The following is a 13990-nucleotide window of genomic DNA, read 5'->3' on the forward strand; positions in this document are numbered from 1 at the left end:
CTGAGTTCAAGGAGGAATCATGCTAGGTAAGGAAGGATAGAATTGCAGCTTTCGGTGGTCTGAGATCCTTCTCTAATGAGTGAGCTTTTCAACAGGGCAAAGCAAACAGGTTTTCCAATCTCCTTTCCCTATCTTCACATGATGCTGGAGCATGAACAAAATCCTCTCAATGAAATATGCTTTGCTTCAGAATTTGTGTGTGAAAGCAATACTGTGTGGATGACACATACATCAAAGAGAAACTCTAAATGGTAACAGAATCTGCGTGTCCGTAAACTGATATGGTACAGCAAACTACAACTTGCTTTTGCATTATTTATTCTATTATAGTACATTAGCTTTTTCTGATGTATGAGGTTGTCATCTTCCTTTTAAATAATACACTTCTTCTAGAGTATCTTGCTATTGCAGTGTCATTTAACATTCACTACAGCATAATTAGGAGAGTGGTGTTTACTTTTAAGCACAAAAGCGCTGAAGACCAAGGTTAGTTACTGTCCTTAGGTTTGCAACTTCCCTGTTGTGATTTGAATTGAATCAGTAAGATTTTCAAATATAAGTATTATAAAGGCAAAAAGATTGAAAAAATACCCTAATATTATTAGGGTTTTTCAGATTGCTGTATTTTGGACACAGTATATAATAAGAATTAAGATTCACTGATAAAGTAGTTATTTGTTTGGAAATCTTGTGACAATTAATAATTGAGAAAGAAAATGCTCCTACAATGCTGAAATTCTACTGTCTGTGATGTAGATTTATTGGTAACCTATCATTTTATGCATCTGGCTTCCTTCAGGGGCCCTATTAGAAAAAAATGTACGGTTATTCAATATAATTATCATAGCATTATTCAGGTGAAAATTATATAGTTTTACATAGATCTGTTCTATTTTCTTAATCAAAGACAGAAGCATTTGTATGTATTTGTTAGGCCAAGTCCTTCCAAGAATTATCCAAGATCACTGTGTCTTCAAGTGGACTCTGACTTAGGGTGACCCTGGCATAGGAGGAGACTTGATATTATTTATTATTATTATTATTATTATTATTATTATTATTATTTATATTCCATCTTTCTTCCACTACAGAGAAAGGTAGCTATTGTCTTCTGCTAAGGCTGAGAGACTGAATTGCCCAAGATCACCTGTTAGGTTTCTATGACTGAGTGGGGATTTGAACCATTTTCTCCCAGAATTACAGCCCTCGATACTCAGACCCCTGTATTATACTAACCGAAAGGACTATGCTAGTTTCAATGTTAGTAATTTCCAATTAAAATTTGCCTGTTTTTCCCCAACTGAAAAAAGTGAAGCAAGTAAGTAATATATCCATTGTTATCTATTTAAGCAAATAGTCCTCTGAAATATCTGAGTGCCTGGAGGAGCCCAGTCAACCCTTACAAAACAATAATACATAGACTCTTTATGTATTTCTTATAAAAAGTACATTGTGATGGAAAATATGATAGGAAAATAAAATAGATCTATGTAACTAAAGAGGAAATGCAAGGAGCCATACTGTACTTGCCTTCAACCTCTGAACAATAAAACCAAGGTGTCTCATTTCCAGTGAGTGTGGCAGAGATTCAAATGTGAATATAGAATCATACAATCATAGAGTTGGAAGAGACCACAAGGGCCATCCAGTCCAACCCCATTCTGCCATGCAGGAACTCTCAGTCAAAGCATCCTTGACAGATGGCCATCCAGCCTCTGTTTAAAGACCTCCAAGGAAGGAGACTCCACTACTCTTCGAGGGAGTGTATTCCACTGTTGAACAGCCCTTACTGTCAGGAAGTTCCTCCTAATGTTGAGGTGGAATCTCTTTTCCTGCAGTTTGCATCCATTGCCCCGTGTCCTGTTCTCTGGAGCAGTAGAAAACAAGTTTGCTCCCTCCTCAATATGACATCCCTTTAAATATTTAAACAGGGCTATCATATCACCTCTAAGATAAAAACCAATTAAAGAGGTTTTTTGCCCTTCCCCTCCTTTTCTACTTAAAAAAAAAACAGATTGGAAAGGATCAAGTAATCAGTTCCTTCCAAAGTTACTTGGAATTGAGAGGCAACACCTATGGTAGCTCACAAATGGAAGACAAATAGTTGTCTTTGCTAATTTCCAGTCCTCAAGTCATTTCCTGTTTCCTTTAACCCAAATGTATTCTTCCAATAATGGTATCATTGCACAGACATGTAAAGATGGAGGTTTCTTTCTTTCTTTTTTATTTTATTCTGGCCTGCTGCACACAGTGCCAATCATTTTTGCTGCTGTATTTGGGAAGGTGTATTTAAAGAAGAGGAAGGAAGTTGTGTCAACAAATGTTTAAATACTGTAAACTGATGATAGTTTTTTGTGGGTTTTTTTGGGCTATGAGGCTGTGTTCTAGAAGATTTTATTCCTGATGTTTTGCCAGCAACTGTGGCTTGCATCTTCAGAGAATGCTGGCATTAATTAACATTAATTAAATAGACACCCTGTTTGTCATTCAACAACAGAACAATACACAGATTAACATGTAAATCACTTCCTCTCAACCAGCAGTATATATACCCTCTTCCATGCCAGCATTCTCTGAAGATGCCAGCCACAGCTCCTGGTGAAAAGTCAGGAATAAACTCTTCTAGAACATGGCCTCATAGCCTGAAAAACCCACAAAAAACTATGGATGTTGGCTGTGAAAGTCTTAAACTGAGGATACTTTTCTTGATTGGATTTTAGTCCAACCAGGGGTGGACTAAAATGCAATCCAGAAAAGTAGCCTGTTTATTTAAACCTTTTCACTACAACTTCCCACAACTTTTTTCCTCTTAGACATAGCTGTTTGGATTTTGACTGATCTTTCAAAATAGTGTGCTATTTTGCATTCTGTATATCTTGACACTAAATCAGGAAGTCATAACATCAATAGGTCTGGCAGGAAGACAATGCAGCAGGAAAAAAGCTACTTCCATATGAATTGGTTGACTGATTAAAATGTTCGATTTTTTATTGCATGTTTTATAAAAACTATTCATTCTGTGGAATCTCTTTAGAGTGATTTTATTTGTTTTATTCAAAGAACTAATTAAATATGGGATTACTTAGTTACAAAGTACACCTGGTGAATGTGACTTACCAGCATGTTGACTGTGAACTATGTAAACAAGACCAAGTCTAAGAGAATGTTGCATTTGGGAAATTGTGACAAAGTATGTTAGTATTATTATCCCCATGCTAGTTGGAGTCAGCTAACACCAATAAATAACCCTTTCCTCATGACCACTTAATTCATCAAGAAGGTGAGACTTCTGATTCCATTTGCTTCTCATATGTTTCTGGTTGCACTTGACTGGCCTCTAGTCCCCTTCACAATAACATGACATTATTTGGTGCATTACAACCAAGGTTGTATGGCAGAATGCTGCAACTTTCATATGACTGCAAGCATTGGGTACAGATTTAATTTCATACTTTATTGTTTTAAGTTTCACGGTTACTTCTTAAACTTCAGTACAGTACCACTGGGGGTTAAAGGCTCATTATGGAACAGAAGGGGAGCAACTGTCATGACATTGGAGTTTGTTTGTTGTATTGTTAAATTCTGCATAATAACAAATCCCTGACTAGATTACAAAAAGCTCAGAAATAAATGCATCACTTTCAGGTATTTGTTTCATTTTGCCCTATGTGGAAATATTAACCTACTGTACTGTTTGTTTTAGGATTATAGAAGTAATGAAACCCTGTGTGGGAAATGTACACTAGGAGTAAGGAGGAGTTTGTTCCTTGTGGCTATGCCACACAGAGTAAATGATTTTAAAGGCCTCTTTCAGCTCTGTCATTCTATGATATTGGTAGTCAGTTCACTACTTGGAGTGTGGAATAGTAGGTTCCATTGAAGGGGTGCTTCAGTTCCCCGGCCTTTTGTGTGCATTCCACTGAACAGAAAATCTAGGTCCCCCACTCTGCCACTCACAGCTACCAGCTTCTAATATAGCCAGGAGGCTGGAAATAATAACAGCAGAAGATATTGTACTATATGCATTTTCCCTAAATAATGTGTCAGTTAAAGCTGTTAACAGCTATAGTTTACTGGCATTGTTGAGCTACAGTAAACATGGAAACTCCTTAGGAGAACAGGTTAGACTGAAATTGTATTTTGCAAAGGGTTATTGGTTTTTTTGTGTGTGTGTCTCCCCCCCCCCCCCGCCTTATTGAATATATACTTCTACATAATTACAATAGACCCTAGCATAGTTAAATAAGAATACTTGAATGTAGACTGGTTAAGTAGTGCCTTTGAAGTTTAGAAGGCTAAATTAGTTTCAATTCAAGTGTAATCCAGCAATACTTGTTCATTGGCAGTGGAATTAAAATTCTGATGTCCTCCAGCTATTATTATCTGCCTTGCCAGTTTCTGCCCTGGCCCTCAGCCAGCACTTAGCAGACAATCATAAAGGAGACAGAAGGCTGTGACATCTCTACTGATCAGTGTCACTGGGACACCAGAGTAGATATTAGCCTGCACACACAGTCTGTAGACTATGGATGCAATAATTTTAATGAAAAAGGGAGAATCAGAGATGGGGTCAGGTGTGATCATTACTCCTAGCTATTCAAATCCTCAGAGTACTCAAGGAAGAGCTGCCAAATCAGGTCAGTGTTGTGCAAGGGGGGAATAACATAAAGGGTTGGATTGTGATGTTATATATGCAATACCTGTGATCTGTGTCTGAGTTACAGCCCCTCCTTGACTTGTTTTGTAACAAAAGAGAAAGAAATTAGAACTGTCATATCCTCTTAAAGAGAGAGAAAGATATTTATTGAAGATCTGACAGCTTAAAGAGCCTTTGAATTAACAATGACTCAGCCAGCGTTGCTATTGTCTGAAGGAGTCTTTCCAAGATCTGACTGTACAAGCCAAGGCCTTCCCACAACAGCTACTTTTCCTGTAGAACTTAGATGTAGGATAGATCCTGAAGTAGGTATAATTATTCTAAATGCCTATATGAAAAATGCTGGACATTTTTCATAGAAATGTGTAGTTGAAGGCTTTCATGGCAGGCATCCATAGTTTTTTATGGGTTTTTCAGGCTATGTGGCCATGTTCTAGAAGAGTTTCTTCCTGACATTTTGCCAGGATCTATGGCTGGCATCTTCTTGCCTGGAAAGGAGTTGGGTACATATATTGTGTGACCTGGAAAGGCAGGAGTGATTTGCATGTGTCTTGTTCTGTTGCTAATCATCTATGACTTGCTGGAGGAGGAGAACACCGACCTGGCTTGTATGACAGAAACCTGGCTGGGTGAGGATAGTAGCGTGACATGGGTCAATGCCCTCCCAGCTGGGTAAACTGTTCAGGAGCAAGTCAGGGAAAGTGGGCGAGGGGGAGGTGTAGCCTTAGTCCATAAAAGTACCATCACCTTGATCAGGAGACCTGTCCAGAAAACAAATCACATTGAGTGTATTTACCTGACCTTGAAAGCTAGGGACAGTCTGGGGATTCTGTTGGTCTACCGTCCACCCCATGGGCTAACAGACACCCTTTCCAAGCTGACACAACTGGTCTCAGAGCTGGTGCTGGAGACTCCCAGGCTTCTCGTTCTGGGGGACCTCAGCACCCCCTTCGAGGCTGGCTTATCAGATCTGACAGGTGCAGCTCAGGAGTTCATGGCTTCCATGACCACCATGGGTCTGTCCCAACTAGTATCAGGTCCAACACATTGTGCTGGTAATACACTTGATGTGGTCTTTAGTATGGACAAGGAACATCCGTGGATGGAAGTAATTCAAACCTCCGCCGTGTCATGGACGGACCATTTTCTGGTCAAGGTGGGACTGAGGGTTACTACCCATATCCCCTTCGGGGGTGGAGGACCTATTAAAATGGTCCGCCCTCAAAGGCTGATGGAACCCAAAAGGTTCCAAGAGACCCTAGAGGGTTATATGGTTGGAAATGATGGCGATTCTGTCGAAGTCTTGGTTGATACCTGGAACAATGATCTTACCAGGGCTATAGACATTATTGCTCCTGAGCGTCCTTTCCGGCCCGCTTCCAACAAGAAACCATGGTATACTCAAGATCTTTGAAAAATGAAGCGGGCCGCACAACGACTAGAAACACCACCGCTTATCTGACAAGACACGCCATAAGGCTTTCCTTGGCTCCTATGGCGTGGCAATCAATGTAGCAAAGAATTCATTCTATGCTACTCATATTGCATCAGCAGAGTCTTGTCCAGCAGAGCTGTTCAGAGTGGTTAAAGAGTTAACCCAGCATCTTCCCACCCTGAACCCACTTTTAGAACCAACTAAAGCCTGCTGTGACTTATTGAACGACTTCTTCGCTGATAAAATCTCTCAGATAAGGGTTGATCTTGATGCTGGTATTACAACAGAAACTATAAGAGAGGCATCCAGTGACTCTGTGGACTACGTTAGACTGGATCGCTTTGAGTTTGTAAATACCGATGAAGTGGACAAGCTTCTTGGATGTGTAAGGAAGACATCATGTCCTCTCGATCCTTGCCCGTCCTGGCTGACCGCCCAGGGAGGGGATGCAGTAACAGCACTACTCCAATCTATAATCAACACATCCCTCAGGGAGGGGATATTTCCATCTGAGCTTAAACAAGCGGTGGTTAAACCACTTTTGAAAAAACCCTTCCTAGATCCACTGATAAGAAAAAATGATAGACCAGTCTCCCTACTACCATTCTTGGGCAAGTTGATCGACAGGGCAGTCGCCTTCCAACTCTGTCTTGGATGAAGCTGATTATCTAGACCCATTTCAAGCCGGCTTCAGGGAGGGATATGGAGTTGAGACTGCGATGGTCGCCTTGGTTGATTATCTCCGTCTGGGCATTGACAGGGGAAGTGTGACCCTGCTCGTGCTTTTGGACATCTCAGTGGCCTTCGATACCATTGACCACGGTATGCTTCTGGAACGCCTGAGGGAGTTGGGTATTGGGGGCACTGCGCTCCAGTGGTTCCATTCCTACCTCTTGGGCAGATTCCAGATGGTGATGCTGGGAGACAGCTGCTCTTGTAAAAGAGAGCTGACATCTGGCAACCCTCAGATCGCCATCCTGTTCCCCCATGCTGTTTAACATTTACATGAAGTCACTGGGCAAGATCATCCGGAGACATGGGGCACGGTGTTATCAGTACCCTGATGACTCCCAAATTTATTTCTCTATGTCCCCAACTGCTGCAGTGACTAAGGATGGCATCTCTCCTCTAAATGCCTGTCTTGAGTCCGTAATGGGCTGGATGAGGGAAAGCAAACTCAAGGTGAATCCAGAGAAAACAGAGGTGCTTGTGATAGGGACTCCTGGTCCAGGGATGGAGATTTGTCAACCAGTCCTGGACAGGGTCACACTTCCCCTAAAGGACAAAGTTCGCAGTTTGGGAGTACTCCTGGACTCGTCTCCACAGCTGTCATCTCAGGTGGAGGCGGTGGCCAGGAGTGCATGGTACCAACTTCGGTTGATACGCCAACTGCGCCCCTACCTGGCCCAGAGGGACCTTGAAACAGTGGTACAAGCTCTGATAACTTCTCGTTTAGATTTCTGTAATGCACTCTACATGGGGCTTCCTTTGTACCAAGTTCGGAAGCTTCAATTGATCCAAAACGCTGCAGCCAGATTGGTCACAGGTACATCCAGATCTGACCATATTACTCCAATACTAAAATCATTACACTGGCTGCCAATCAGCTTCCAGGCCCGATACAAAGTGATGGTTATTACCTTTAAAGCCCTACATGGCTTGGGCCCGAGTTACTTGAGGGAACACCTCTCCCTACACAATCCTCCCCGCACTCTCAGAACATCCGGGAAGAAATTATTGGAACATACAAAGACCAGACTAATCACAACTTCCCAGAAAGCGTTCACAGCCACGGCCCCCACACTTTGGAATAACTTACCGGAAGAGATCCATCTCATCACCACCTTAGAAGAAGGCACTTAAGACAGATCTCTTCCAGCGTGCCTATCCACCTGATTTTTTATAGTGGATCTTACAGAATTTTTTACACCTGATTCAATAGTACAGACACAGACAACGACTTGGCTATATTAATGATTCTACTGTATTTTGGCGTGTTTTTATTGATGATTTTATGTAGTATTGTGTAAATGTATTGTTTGATTTTATTGGTTGTAATCCCACCTCGATCCGCAGGGAGAGGTGGGAAATATATTATTATTATTATTATTATTATTATTATTATTAATATACCCAACTCCTTTCCAGGCAAGCATTCTCTGAACATGCCAGCCACAGATGCTGGCGAAACATCAGGAAGAATCTCTTGTAGAACATGGCCACATTGCCCGAAAAACCCACAAAAATGTTCATGGAAATGTTTACATTCTGTTTCTGTGCATAAGTTCTCTTAGAAAGAGTGACTTAACAGTACATGACTTGGTACAAGACAGACCTAACCTAATTTTATATTAACAAAAAAGCCATACAGTATCTGAATGTATTTTGCCCTTTCCCTATTCATATTAATAGGGGCAAAAGGCTTTATTAAGTATGAAAGAGAAGCAAGTCCTTTTAAAAATATCTGTTCATTGAGGAATCCTTAACAACAGTTAAAAAAAAAGCTTCAATGTTAGCTCATATTTTGCTAAAATGCTTACAGTTTCACAACAGCTTTGGCGGGCAAGGTGTCACTATGAAGGATCAGAGCCTTTGAAGTGTCCTGCTTGTGAGAAAGCAATATTATAGTAACAAAATGCACTCCACTGACAGCACAGATCCACAAAGCCTTAAAACTAGAATGTAGTATGCTTTGAAGAAAGGCCATTATCCTACTGGATTATATGATCATGTGCCAGGACAAAATACTGCCTTATTTCCTGGCCTGAAAAATCATTTGCAGAATCTCGCTGTATTCTCAGCATGCTAGTCACCAGCTTCAAAACAGCTTTAACAACATACATAGCTTCAAGGTGTTAAGTATAAAAGTCAAAGGAAAATGTGTCATAAAGCACAGTTTTCTTCTGAAGAAAGTTTATCTGATGGATCTTAAAAGCTTTCAAGTAAATAGGAATATTTTGATCATCAATTCTAGTTACCTGTTTCTAAAGCTTTTGGTGCTATTGTGATACCAATTACTTTTCTTCAGAGAATAAACTTTACTTTAGATTCACAAGTCTGAACCAGTCAATTTCATTTGCTAGTACCAGCTACAGTGCCTCTAGTATGATCTGATTTGTCATATCTCTCCTGTAAGGGGCATAGATTTTTTTTCTGTCTGTTTTTTTTAAATCATTTCATGGGTGAAAACCAGATGTTAGTCTTTTCTAAAGCATACCCATTGAATGAATGAGACAGTTGTCAAAACTTTTGTAAATTCCATTGCTTCAGTGTGTCTACTCTAGTTGGGATTAACAATTGAATTTAGTCTCATACGTTTAAAGCTAGGCTATTTTGAGCAGTCTCTTTGTTACAGTCAGTTGTTGAAGTAACATAAGGACCGTGCAAGTCCACTCACAATTTGTCTCCCACCAAAAGAGAGAAAGATTTGCTCTTGAGAAGCCTTCCAGATATTGGATGCTGAGCTGGGCATTTTGATTTACATTACTTTCCTCATATGGCTTTAGTGCTAGAACTGCTTCACATAGTGAAATTTATGTCTTTGAATCATATTGACATCTTGGAATCAAGAACAATTTTCGCACTTTTGGGCAGTAGAAAAAGCCACTAAACAGATTTGTGCTACATGTGTCAAATGTGATATTGAGAATATGCTTATCATGTACAGCATCTGCATGCCAGTTCTGTCCCACCCTCTGCCTCATTTCAGAAGTTTACTGTTAGTGATGACTTCAGATCTTTGACAGGAGCAATCTGTTCAATTGCACATTGGGTAAAAACATAGGAAAAGAGAGAAAGTGAGGTGAAGTGTGGGTAGCAGAGATGGAAGGAGAGAGAGGTTTTACTTTGTCCACTTTTTAGCTTTGGCTGTATCTAAAGGTGGAGAAGATCTGCTGGACCTAATCCTATTCCCCACCACCACTCCCTTCTCCTTTTGTGTCGTGTCTTTTTAGATTGTAAGCCTGAGGGCAGGGAACCGTCTGACTAAAAGATTGTATGTACAGTGCTGTGTAAATTTACAGCGCTTTATAAATAAAGGTTAATAACAACAACAACAACAACAACAACATCCTGTGGCTCTCAAAAGGCTACCCCTGGAGAACCACTGTCCTCAATAAAAGAATTTTTGCCCACTGCTTCTTTAAAGCCCTTAAGTATATTCCCCTGCAGAGGAAATGTATTTGCCGGTACATAGTACTTAACTATTTTAGAAGACTGAAATATAATTATTATAATAGTTGGAAAAAATGGTACAAACACAGCTTGGATAATCAAGATATGCAAATTTATTTTATTGCAGATTAGTCAGAAACCATAATTAGGCAGATGTTTGAATTATTTTGTCTTTTATAACAGCCCAGAGTTTTCATCTTCTCTGCTCTGGTTAAATCCTGATCTAACAGGTTAAATCCTGATTTTCAGCAAATCATAATCTGAAGTGACTATGCTTGTTTTCAGCTAGCTTTTTTAGTGCACTCTGTTTTTTTACCATTTTTCTTCTGTCAGTCCATTTTAAAGAGAAATTTTGAAGGTGGAATTGCTCCTTCTGGAGCATGAATCTTTGTTTTCAGTTGTCTGGAAATCACATTGAAATAGTATGTAGTTGGTTTATGCTTTAATATTTGAAGGTTTTGTTTAGTTAACTAATCTGAAAGAACTGGGTTTGCTTCTTACATTTTGTATTATAGCAAAAGAAAGCTCATTATTAAAACCATGAAAGAAAAAATGACACTGCATTCACATAAATCATTCAGGAAATATGTCTAGTAGAGCTTACAAATCCTTCATATTAACAATAGATTGCCTAAGGCTATGCTTTTGTTGGTTTTGAACAAATATTTTCCATTTAATTTTATGTTAAATTTTATAAGCAGCAAATATCCATCTCTGGAATAATCTCTGAAATATAGAATGAATTTCTATAATGACAATCTGCTCATTTATTTCCTAAAACTTTGTATATCAATGCGCATTGGGGCTATTAAAGTTAGAATTGTGTCAGGGTTTCGATTATGAACCCCAATTTCAAGGTTGGTAATCCAGCAATAAAAATTTGCTCTAGGGTAAAATCTGCATTGGAAATTTGCTTGGGAGTAATTCAACTTCCATAAATGCATGCAGAGGAAACTTACTTTGGAAGAGTTATTGGTGCATCCATCATTCCCTGTAGATTTCAATAGGTATGAGCACAAGTGATATTAGTCTCTAGATAGTTACATATATCAACTGTGAAGTCAGATACTTTTGTCTTTAGCCATTCTGTTAATGTTCTTTTCCTTTTTTAAAAAAAAAATCAGTTAAAAGGTTTTGTTACATAGTGAAATCAGACTGGTTAGGTATAGTACCAACTCTGAAGAAAAACCAGGAATACTCACAAGTCATTAAAGCTATGTTTTCATATAAACAGGTTCCTCCCTTTATATGGACCCTCTGATTATTATCATGTCTTTTAGGTTGCCTCCTTACACACATACAGTTGGCCGTGGGTGCACGCTCCATTACTTCTACTGGGCTGCACCAGGGTTTTTTCCGGCGTGACTTCCAGTGTATGCTGGAAGCCGTGTAAGGCATGCCCACGTATGATGCGGGCACACTGTACATGTAAGTGCAGACTGTATTAAATTCAATGGACACTTTTCAGTAGATATGTATAAGATTGCATTGGTAAAATGCAAATAGATTCTGAAGATTAGGTGACGAGATCAGAGGCCGTGTAACCCTTTTTCACAACTGCAGGTCCAGACTACTGCTTTTTTTTTCTGGGCCTGCATGTTCAGCTCCACTCTTGGTGTGGAAACATTTCAGACCAAGTGACATATTGCTATGTATTTTATATGTATTATCCTATTATTTCTTAGATTGTACGCCATAGGCAGGTTTACTCTTATATATTTATTGTTTTATGTACAGCTCTGTGCAAATCTACAGCGCTATATAAATAAAGAATAATAATAATAACATTCATAGCAGATTCAAAGTAATGAGATGCATATGGTATGAGAAATTGTATCTTATATTGGATCAGCAAATGTCAAACTTTCAGCTTGCCAGGATATTCTTGAGGCATACATTTGTATAGCAAAAATAAAATAAATCTTGTTGAACATAACTAATTGCTGAAACAAATAGTTTGTTGAGAAAAATGAACAACTGAAATTTAAATTATTAATTTTTCTAATTTGTATGTTTAAACTTGTTATTTGTTAAATTGATAGGTTTTACTTGCTGAAGTTGTGGGTTTTAAATAAGTCTTGCTGTCAAGACCAGTTCTGAACAGTTAGCTAAAGAAGGAGAAACAAACAGGTGTCCAAGGAAAGGAAATCAACATACGAACAATAAGTTTGTTTTCCTGTTGGAAAAGGAATCTGTGGTGAGAATCAGCAGAAAGGCGCATACACACACACACACACACAGAGTCATCTGATAAGTAAGAATATAAACTGCCCACAGTCTGGATATCTGGGCCAGTTTACTAAAGAGGCAGTAGGTCAACAATGTCTAATGATAAGCTATGGATAGATGAGCTTAAGTTTGTTTTCCTGGGGTTTTTTGCTGGTCAAAAAATAGAGAGAACTGGAATGTAGTGAAATAGAAAAACTTTATACCTGTGTGATATATCAGCATTTTGCTGTTCATGTGAACAAATAGAATCATATAATATAATATGGTATGGTATTCTGATGCAATGGATGGTATCTCTAGAAAAACATTATGTCCCTTAAGAATAAGTGTAGGTATAAAGAAACCTATCAACCCATTCTATAGAAAGAAAGAAAGAAAGAAAGAAAGTGTATTAAGATCAAGCTGTTCTGAAGTACTGTCAATTTTCCTAAATGTTAATGCTCAGAAACATTTGAGGGTGTTCCTGGTTTAGCTACCTACCCAGACTATACTGTAGTCTGCATCCACGGAAGTTCAGAAGACCACTTAATGTAGTCCAAAAGACTTCTGGGTAGATAAGAGATCAACTGATTCAAATATGAATATTAAATCTTATTCATTAATAGGGTTGAACACATCATACCAATTTCAAGATTTCCCTCAATGGGATGGAAACAGTTAGCTACTATTGATTTTCTAGTTGAAAAATTGGCTAACTTGTTCAGGAGGAATAATGCAGGGAATTTTCTGCAGTTTTCACATCCTAAAATATTTGGGGAAATAATGCTAGAAATATATGTGGGGTTTTATGTACAAAAAATGGTGTTGTGAGGGGAAAAGTGTATGCTTTTCACTCCTAAAACTGTTTCTGGTAACACGTTGTTGTTGTTGTTTTGCATAAAAAGTTTGTTTATGTCAACAATGTTCTTTATACAATTTTTCACAAAAAAGTTTTCATAACAGCACATGGATTTTTTGTACAAAAATTGTGAAGGGGAAGGGGTTGTGTAAATAATTCCTGGAACATTTCAAGATGTGTGAATACTGGGTGGAAACTTTCTGGAATATTTCTTTTCTCCTGCAGCTGGAGAAAATTTATTGGGTTTAAGGCTCCTACTTGCTTTTTTCAGCACTGTTCTATGTACACTACTCTTTGAAGTCTAAGGTCTAATCTTAATTGTACTGTACTACTGAAATATGTACACATTAACTCACTATGTATGGTCTTTGGCATTTAGTATCTTTGCTGAAATGTGTATTTTCTTTGTTGATGCAAGTTGTTAAATGTCAGTGAACTAGCCAGAGTAGATTTTCTTGATTCAAAGCCTGTGCATGGAAAGGAGCAGTTTACTAGAATATTAAAGTACTATCCAATTTCAATTTAAACACAATTCTAAATATTTCCTTGCTTCTAGAGACTTAATGATAAATCTGCATTCTTTTTTTCATTACTTAAGCATTTTCATTGCATAACATGCAACCACACAGCCATTCCCTCTTCTCTGAGTATAATAGGC

At 38.7% G+C, this 13990-nt stretch overlaps 1 protein-coding gene across 13 annotated transcripts in view; it reads left to right on the forward strand.

The window, feature by feature from the left end:
* CCDC172 (coiled-coil domain containing 172) overlaps positions 1 to 13990 on the forward strand; it is a 74496-nt gene that overhangs the window by 50580 nt on the left and 9926 nt on the right. The gene's annotated exons all lie outside the window — the stretch shown is intronic.

Source organism: Sceloporus occidentalis, unplaced genomic scaffold (genome assembly GCF_023333645.1).
Source record: "Sceloporus occidentalis isolate IW3139 unplaced genomic scaffold, rSceOcc1.0.p SCAF_2, whole genome shotgun sequence".
Classification (NCBI taxonomy): Eukaryota; Metazoa; Chordata; class Lepidosauria; order Squamata; family Phrynosomatidae; genus Sceloporus; species Sceloporus occidentalis.